Here is a 10,405-nt window from a genome sequence, read left to right as displayed (position 1 = left end):
CATTGTCAACTGAAAAATATACATACTTTTTAATTTTTTTTTTCTGGAAAACAGGCACAAACAAACAATCGAAAAACAAACAAAAAAACCAGAGTGGAGGTGCTCTGTTGCTTTCATTCCTGAAGAATTGGCTAACTGCATCCCATGTTCAATTTAAAGGCTTTGGAATCATCATTTTTTTAGTACGCTACCTGGTTGGTTTTCTCTATCCTTGGAGGTAAATTTGATGTTTATGGAGCGTGTATAGTTCTCACTGGTTTCTAGTTAAAATCATAAAACTTTACCTTGCTTTTTCTCCCACTGCTGCAAAATTTTTAGAGTGTATCATTTCCTTTGAGTTCCATGAAATGACACTATCAGTGTGAGCAGTTTTTTCCTCTGGGCCATCGATTGGTGTTTCCAGATTATTAACTTTCTCTGCTAATTTGTCCAATTTAGATTTCAAACCTTTATGCCCCCTTTGCATACTATCTGTCTTTTTGTCAATTTTCATTAGTAGGGCATGAGTGCAAAGCAACTAATGACAGTTCTATTGGTTCATTTGATTACTGTACTACAAACAGAGTGCTCCAGGTATTGGCTGGGAAAAAAATATATCTATGTGATGGTCATATTAATAATTTTTCTGGATTGCTTGATCTAATTCTAACCATTTCAAAGCTTTCTCAGTCAAAGCACATAAATCACATAACTTTCCTGCAGATAAACCATCTTGCATCTTGATGACTGAACATCTGGATCCAGTCTGCTTATATGTCATTTCATTGTGTGATTCCAGGTTTACTTTGTTTCAAGTAAAGAAAGTTATAATGAGTTTTTGAAGGTTTTTCTGGGTTGATCAAGCTAATTGATTAATCAATTTTTAATGGCAGACTACAGTGAAACTACAGATATATTTTGAGATATTGGTAGAAAAGGTATAATTTAAGATAAAAATTATTGTATTAGTTAATGACTGAAATTGAAATGAAGGATAAAAGTTTTGGTTATGAAATTTTTCATTAAAACTATCCTCTTTAATGATGAAAGTTTATGTTTTTATTATATACTGGTAAACATATAGTTTTATATATAGTTCTTTCCATATGCATTTTTGTGCACATAACATTATTTATTTGAATATCTGTGTAAGTTATTTTTGCTGTGAATAACTTGTGCAATCAATCATCATTATGTTACATCAGTATAGGCCATTGTAGGAATTGAACCTGTGATAATCAGTTGATCACAACTGCTTTTATTTTAACAAATCACAAATTTGTGAAGCCAAAAATTCAAACCACATTGGTACACACATCTGAAATGCAATCTAAATGAAATATGTATGCCTTTATTATGTTAAGCCTAAAACATTATAAAAGTCTTTGAAACCTTAAAAGTTTCTATCCAGAATTATATGGTCCAGAGTTAACAATTAGGATTTTTTTCTCATTCTGTGTAGAACATTTAGATTATATTAGAACTTACTAGGCAGATGCTTACCATTAAGACTTAATAGCATCACACTGACAATGCCAAGAATACTTGTGTTGTTATTCCAAAGTTTTTGTGTATTTTGTATAAGGTGCCAGCAGGAGGAGGTCTCAAGTATTAACCTGAAGAAAGTCACTGAAGTCAATGCAAGTCAAAGTAGTTTTCCCGGAAGCAGAAATTAACTTCTCTGAACTTTGCAGACACAAAGTTTTTATAAAGCTAAGTTTTTATAAAGCAGCACAATTCAAATATTAGGAAGAAAGGACATTAATTTATACTTATTATGCATAAAGTTAATCAAATAACATATGTGCTGCTGTTTTATTTATCTCTTTTGAAATAATATTATCTTAAGAAAAATAAGGAGACAAAAGGCATAAGAAAATTAGGTATCCAAATGTTTATGTTTCTAAAGAGCACCAGGATTTAGATTAGTTTCAAAATTTTTCCATGGACTAGGTCTCAGGGGTGAATATTTATTGAAATATTTAAGCACTGATATTAAAAAACAGACTAACATGAAAGCTTCTTACTCCATATGTTAGGTTAAATAACTCCATATGAACACAAAAGAAATATACTTTAGCAAATAATTTCAACATATTGTTATTTCTCACAACTAAAATCTATTGAGTTAACATGTATAAAATTCCAAGTTAAGACTCAATATTATAATAATATTAAAAGCTAAGATTCAAATCTCATGTCAGACTATATATAGAAATATCAGCTTCCAAAAACTTTACAATAATACAAATACGCTTATACTAATAAAACTAGAATAAAAAAGTTTTAGAAAGAATAATAGTAAACTTTCAATACTGTGTATTCTTAGAAACATCATTCAAAAATAGTCTAGTGCTAAATTAAACTAAATTAGTTAGAATTAATTTCCACCCACATGAAATATGTCAAGACTAAAGATATCACTAAATAGCACAGTAAGTCAGGAGCAAAAGACATTTTCACAATATCATGCAGGCAATAATTACTGTAAAATACACTAAATGCTCATCTCTTTTTTTCCCCCTCTTCTTCATCTTTTTCTCTTTCTCCTTCTTTTTATTCTTCTAACTGCTCTGTGGGAAAATAGGATATCCAATATTTAAAATCAATTTTTATAGCTTCAGTAAAAGGCAATAAACCAAATTTAAATGGAAACTTCAGTTTAGAGAGCTAATGCAATAGATTTAAAGGTAATGTTAGGATATTGAAAAATTGGTGAATCAATCATATCTACCATAAACATTATATACTATCTGATTTATTGATCTTAGATGTGTGGGGAAAAAAAACGAATTGTCTTTATAGATGACTTCAAATAAATGTTAACAAATTATCTTCTTTTGTGAATATTGAGAGAGCTTGGAAATTTATAAGATGATTCAATTTTCCTGTGACTGGCATTCACATGAAAATATTTGGATATCTAACTATGATGTAGGGAATATAAATAGCTACTCTTAAAAGCATCAGCCTTGAGTCGAAGTAGACAACTTTGTTCTCTCCCTCCTCATGAGTCAAAGAGAGACAATAACACCTCAGCCTGCTGTCTTCACAGGCAGAGATGTCCTCACACTCCTATCAAGCATGCTCCAGCAAAATGGAATGTAAATTAAACTTATGTGAAATATATTTTTGCTCAAGACTCTTCTAAGATCCTGCCTCTACATTATTCTAACTTCTATAGCTAAGAGACAATTCCCTTTTCTATATTTAACACTAATCCTATCAGAGATAAGAGAATTTAGAAATTTCTAGTTTAGTACTCAGCAAGTTAGAATTGCCAATTCTGTACTCCGTTCTATTCTGACATTTTCTCTCCAGTTTCTTATTTACTGAGTTTCTGCCACTCTTCAAGATGCTGGAAACTAGTGTCACTGACTCTAAAAACTGTCCTCAGAAAGAAGTCCTCTGCTTTTCCTCTGCCAGTTTTATGGATAGCTGCTTCAAGACAAATCAGTGGGATTGAAGCAGGGAGCATAGTTCAGGAGGGTGAAGTTAATGGGAATAAAATGCCAGCAAGTTTTAAATAATAAGTTCTATCTGGAAAGCAAGAAAATTTACTGTAAGTTTGAAGCTATAGATGAACTACAAAGAAACTCTTTAAGGAAAATAGAATGTTCAAAATATGTCCAAAGACTGAAACCAAGTCTGTGTTACTGTACAAAGTCAGAATTTTATTCAGAATAGATGTCAATAGATCCTGTAGCTCCAACAGCAGAAACCACCATTCTACTCTCTACTCTTAAGAGTCCGACTATTTTGGATACCTCATGTAAATATAATTATGCAGTATTTGCCCTTCTCTGACTGGCTTAGTTCACTAAGCATAAGGTCCTCAAGTTTCATCCATGTTGTTGCATAGACAATATTTATATTTTTAACGTTGAATAATATTTCATTGTGCATATATACCACACTTTCTTCAACCATTTATCTGTCTATGAATGTATAAGTTGTTTTTACATCTTGTCTATTGTGAATAATGCTGCAATAAACATTGCAGTGCAAAAATTTCTTAGAGATTCTAATTTCAAATTTTTTTGGATAAATCTAGTCTGATTGCTAGATCATATAGTAGTCCTGTGAGGGTACTTCAAAAAATTCATTGAAAGATTTGTATTGTCTTTTAATTCTATTTTTCTACAAACTTTTTGAAATGCCCTCGTATTATTAATTTTTTGAGGAATCTCCAAACTGTTTTCCTTAGCAGGTGAACCATTTTTACATTCCCACTAACAGTGTTCATCCTCACCAACGTTTTTTATGATTTTTTTTTTTTTTAGTAAGGGCCATCCTAACAGGTAGGAGATAATATTTCATTGTGGTTTTAATTTGCATTTCCTTTATAATTAGTGATGTTGAGCATCATTTAATTGGCCATTTGCATTTCTTTTTTGGAGAAATGTCTATTCAAGCCCTTTGTCCATATTTTTTAATTGGGTTATTTGGTTTTTGATACTTATTTGTAAGAATTTCTTTGGATATTAACCCCTTATCAGATACATGATTTGCAAATATTTTCTCCCATTCTATAGGTTCCTTTTTACTCTGTTGATTGTTTCCTTTGTGTTGAGTAAGATTTTTAATTTGACTATTTTTGCTTTTGTTGCCCATGTTTTTCTGGTCATATCTGAGAAATTATTGCCAAGATTAATGCCATAAATGTTTCCACTATTTTAATGTAGCAGAAAATCTAGTTTCCTGTAATACTCATAGGATGTGGAGACTATATTTCTAATGTTCACTTTTCACAAAATGGGCCTGTTGGAAACCATGAACAGAGAAAACTTCTAGAAGAGGAAACTAACAGAAAAACCTAGATATGGAGTATTAAACAATTTAAGACTATCTCTAAGTAATAGAGCTTAAAATATTTATTTCCTTAAAAGTACCCCAAGAAGACAGTTAAGATATATTTCCCTTCTTCAATCTTGTTTTTTTGATTTTATAATAAATACAAATTTAAGATTTGGTATATATATAAGGTGTTACATACTGGGAGAGGGTCTTTGGTTTGAATAACTGAAAAATATGTCATTTTATGTTACTTTAATCACCAAGAGACAAACTATAAAGAAACAAAGTGACATTTATGCCCAGTGAGTCATATGATTTGATATACATTCAAGGCTCTTCAAATTTGGTTCTGAATCTAAATTTGAATTTTCGGCAGTGAATTCTCATCACTGCCCCAGTTGCACTCATGCTGTAACTTCAGTGGACTTTATTCCTCAGATTTCTTATATGCTTTGACAGCTCTGCATCTTTGTGTACACAGTTCAATCTGCCTGAAATGCTTTTCCTACTTATCTCCCCTTTTCTTCCATTCTTCACCTGCAAACTGATAGAATTTCAATAACTACTCAGAATTAGCTTCCTTGGCTTCCCTATTTAGTATAGACTATTTGCTGGGATTCCATGTAATCTTATGAATATTTATTTACAGCATTTAATACTGCCACAGTTATCTATCTGTCTAACCAGGCTGCAAGCTACTTGAGGGTAGAGACCATGTATTATTTCTTAATTTGGTATTATTAATAATTTTTTCAATATTTGACACTTAAAAAGTGCTCAAAAATGAATATTAAATGCTTAAATATTCGTATTGCTTGCTTTACGTGGAATTCACATTTCACATATTAAGTTAACATCTGTTATAAACATCAGTTATAAAATTATTAAACATTTATTATAAAATAGTAATAGGTTTTTTTTAATAGCTAGTACTTCCTGAGAAAGTTTGTAGATTACATTAAGAATTATTTTTAGGTGGGATTCATGTTGATTAATGGGCTCAAACTATAGATTTACCTTTTAAGGTAAATCACTAAGCTCGTACGAAGTTCCCCAGCCCAATGTTTGAAAGTAGCAATTTTCCTCAATTTGAGATTGGCTATTTCTTCTGAGATTCACCTATTTTTTTCAAATTTTTAACTGAATTATTATTATTATTATTATTATTATTATTATTATTATTATTATTATTATTATTTTCCATACCATAGTTTTTCTTTATAAGTTAGCTTCTTTTAGTTTTTTTTTTTTCTTTTTAGAAATGGTCCTTGTGATTAAAAGTAAAATGAGTGAAATTAATTTCCTTCTCATTCTTTTATAGGACAACTGTCACCTTCTTAAACGTAGCCAAAGAGCATCTTTTGAATACGATGATTTATACCTGAGAAAGCATCATGATTTGAGTGCAAGACTGGAAGTACTGAGAAAGGTAATGAGCACTGGATGCCAAAAGAAAGGAGACAAGTCTAAGAGAGACCATGAAAAGAGAGCTGGCTATTCAAAGAGTATTATAGAAAAAAGGGTCAAAGGAAATGTTTGAGTTAATTAACAAGTAATTCGATGATTTCAGGTCTATGTATTTTGAAATGAAGTTTTGATAATGTTACAGTGAAATTCTGATATAATTTTTCTCTCCCATCTTGGTTATGTCATTATATATCAACATCCATTCAATCATCAATATGCACTGAGCACTCACTGCATGCCTGGCACTTCTTTGTAGGCTCCGAATATCTCACATTGATCACAAATGTCCTGCTCTTAAGACATTTAACTTATATTGTAATGGAATTTAATTGTACTTATAAACAGTTCTAGATTTTAGGCTATTTATTTATTTTTTAAGTTTTAGAAAAATAACTTTATTGTGACTCATCTCACATAAAGAATATATAGCATGATTGTACAATTTAAAGGATAATAATATCAATGAACACTCATTTGAACACAATTCGACCTAAAAAGATATGAACACCTTTAAAACTTTTGTATTCCCTTGCTCAAAGGGAATTGGTCAAAGCAGTTACAAACCTCGATTTTAATGAAAGGAGACTTTGGCCTCAGGCTTTGACGAGAAGAGTGTCCCAGAATTCACAGCCATGTGTAAAACTGCCACAGAATTTATTTCCTTGTGAGTCCGTTTTATTTCTGACTGTATGTGGGTTTTATTCAGCTCTTAGAGGCTGCAGGCATTTCCTTCCACGTGGCTCTCTTCATAGGCACTTTCCCAACAATCATGTCATGAGACTTCCATATTGTAACTTTGCAAACTGATAAATGAAAGCACACAATAGTTAAAAATCAATTTGCAGAAAGCATTGAGACCGTGACTCTATGACCTGATCAAACTAGAAATGATAATTTCATTCCAGTATCAATAGAAATTTTTAGTTTTTATAGTTTTGGCTAGGAATAATTATGAATTTTTCAAATTCTATAAAGAATGGTTCCCAAAGGAGAAAAATACAATTATATTCTTAAAAATTTAGCAAGTCCTCAGCATAAGAATTATGATAAAGATTATGAATTTTTATAATGATGATGCCTTATCTTGCTATATTTTAATGGCATGAACTTCAATTTTAATGTCATAACCGGAAGTAATTTCTGAATTTAAATAAGTTTAGAAAAGGATAATTTATGCCTCTGATTAAAACAAAACAATCATAAATAAATAAATAAATAATAAAATTGTAGTCTTGGTTGTGTTGTTTTCAATAGTGCCACAATTTTCTTGTGTTGAATATCCTGCAGCGTGTTGAAGATGGGTGGTATTTTGCATGTGTTTAAAGGTATTTCACTGATTCATAAATTCATTTTCCATTTTTTCTGACGTTTGAGCCTATCTTTAATCAAATGTTTTAGTAAGCTATCAAAGTGTAAAATTCCACAATGAGGCAAAAAGAATGTGGTGGCTTTTTTACTGTTTTTTCATGTCATTTATCTTTCTACCAGTAAAGATGGATTCCTATTTTGCCATTTGTAAGTTAGAAAAATATCTTACCTGTGTATATATCCATTGCAAGTCAATAGTGAATGAAATTTCTGAAATACTTTTTACCCTTCAAATGAGATTCACATTGCTGCATCTGTGTTTTATGATTTATTTTATAATGCTATATTATTTTTATTTGATTTTCCAAAAGTTTAACATTTTTTTAGAATAATAAATAAAGCCAATATGCATAATTCAGCTGTTTTAGTGTTTTTATAATAAAAGGTGCAGTTTTTATAATTTCATTTTTATTAGTTATTCTTTCAATAACTGAAAGTTTCAGTCTATGTACCTTGAACATCACTGAATAACTTAATCTGAATTAGTGATTATGAAAACTAGTTTCGCTGAACAATAAATTATTTTGCATGTGGTCCCTATCAACCTTATAACAGGAATAACTCTAGGAAATGATAGTCTGAATCATCATTGTAAAATATCTCATCTAAAATAAGCGAATAGTAACAACAATAACATTGGCAAAAACATAAATGCCAAAAGAGGCATCTGTGGGGAAAAATAATGAAGCAAATAGTTATGAATTTCTGAAATACTGACTTACAACAATATAGAATAAAGCACATGAAAATATCTCAGTATTTCTTGGAAGACAGAAAAGGGGAATAGAGAGCACAGGTTGAGCTAAAATAGCCCTCAAAAATCATCATTACTGGGAAAATATAGGAAGTCCTGGTAGATCTCGGCACATATTATAGGAAATTTATTTTAAAATATGGGGAACTTGAGGCATTCTTTAAAAAGCATCACTACTGGGGAATAGAAGAGAATAAAATACTTTGGAGACCAGATAGTGGATGAAGAAATAATAACAAAGGGGATACTGAGGAACCTGTAAGACAAAAGAGAACAAATCAAAGGACATAAGAAACACTTTTTAACAGAAAAAAAGAACAAAAAAGAAGAAATTTAAAAAGTGAAGGAAAGAAAAAGAAGCCATCAATTAAACTGAAAAACTTTTCTTTGCTAGACTAACAGAAGAGGATGCACATGAATTCTTGCTAGGACATAAGTAGACAAAAGTATTAATAATTTATGCATAGGAATCATGACAAAACAAAAAATGAGAATTAAAACATGTCAAATGATAAAATTTTTCTAAGAAAAAAATCCATGAAACTGAAGCAGAAACAAACTAGCACACTCTAAAAGGAAATAAATATGAACACACTTCTGGGGATATTATTGAAAAATAAAATATCAAAGAAAAATTTGAAAACTAAGACCAGATTTTACAAATGGAAGAAATGAAACAAATTCATTGAAATTAGGAAAAAAAGACCAAATGTTCTCAGAAATGAAAGCAAAATTATAATGTGTCCAAAAGAACATAGACTACTATCAAAATTTACCCTTATAAAAATAAATCCTTTTCTCTCTCAAAATATATTTCGGAAAGGAACAAATTGTTTGATGTCAGATGATCTAGAATCAGGTCCCTTTGTCATCACTTTGTGATGCTGTATAACTCATTCAAATGTCCTAAGCCTCATTTTTCTTTTCTAAAATCATGTATCATTTCTTGCATTTATTAAATGCTATTGTATTTTCTAAGTTTTTTTGTAGCTCATTTATTATTTAAGTTCAATTAATATATATAAAAAAATATTGCTTGTCTCTTGCCATTTCACAACTCTTAGTTTTAATTAACTGTTGTGCTTTATCCATCATGTCTTTTCCTACATCTTACTTCTGTGTCTCCTTCAGGGATAAGGTACGAGTCTCTCTTTTGTTAAGTCTAGCAAAAACCTGTGAGGCATTCCATTAGCGGCATTTGATCTAAAGAGTTCAGAAATGGGTGACGGTTAATAAAACAAGGTCAGACTACTAAGAGCATATCACTTGATTATTTTATTTATAGAGAAAATGAAGCTGAGCAATCAGTTTGCGTGTGTCCACTTTGCTATGGAAATTGAGTGGTAATCCCGTGGCTAATGTGGAAGAATGACGGAGGATATTAATCTGTGGAAGGAAAGGAAAAACACAGCCAAGGTGACTGCCTTTTTAACAAATGTCAATCACTCAATTCCTGTAGCTCTGGTCAGGAATTTCAGGACATCTCATCCTATGTTCATGGCCTTTATCCAGAAAGTGTTTCTATAGCTTCAATGTTTCATAGAGAATATTTTAGCAGTGGCTATTTGATTTCTTAATTTTTTAAAGCTGCAAGTTTATTCAAAGTTTCTGTATGTAAAATTTACATACAGGAATTTGGTCTTGTCATTTATTTTCAAGTTAACAATGCATGTGGCCCTTAAAGTAAAAAAAAAATGTAATGCAATACACTCTTTTCATCATTTATTTTTCGTGTGTTAGTATAAATATATGCTGTCTCTGAGTAAAATTTAAAGTAAATTGCTTCAGAAAAAATGAAATTTAACCAAAATTCTTCAGTAATGTTTCATTATGTGACTCAACTTGAACATTTTTTTGTACCTATGTGTGATTTAGTTATGAATATGTTCACTAAAATTATTTATAGGCACATTGATATTCAGTTCTGAACTGTGCTTCTGTTTTGTAGCAAATATGCCTCCTCCTCATAAACAGTTCAGTGGAGATGTGGCACATCATTCAGTTCTATTCATCACGTGGCAGACATGCACACTGGGTTGT

Source organism: Cynocephalus volans, chromosome 1 (assembly GCF_027409185.1).
Source record: "Cynocephalus volans isolate mCynVol1 chromosome 1, mCynVol1.pri, whole genome shotgun sequence".
Taxonomy (NCBI): Eukaryota; Metazoa; Chordata; class Mammalia; order Dermoptera; family Cynocephalidae; genus Cynocephalus; species Cynocephalus volans.
Note: the sequence above shows the minus strand (reverse complement) of the source record.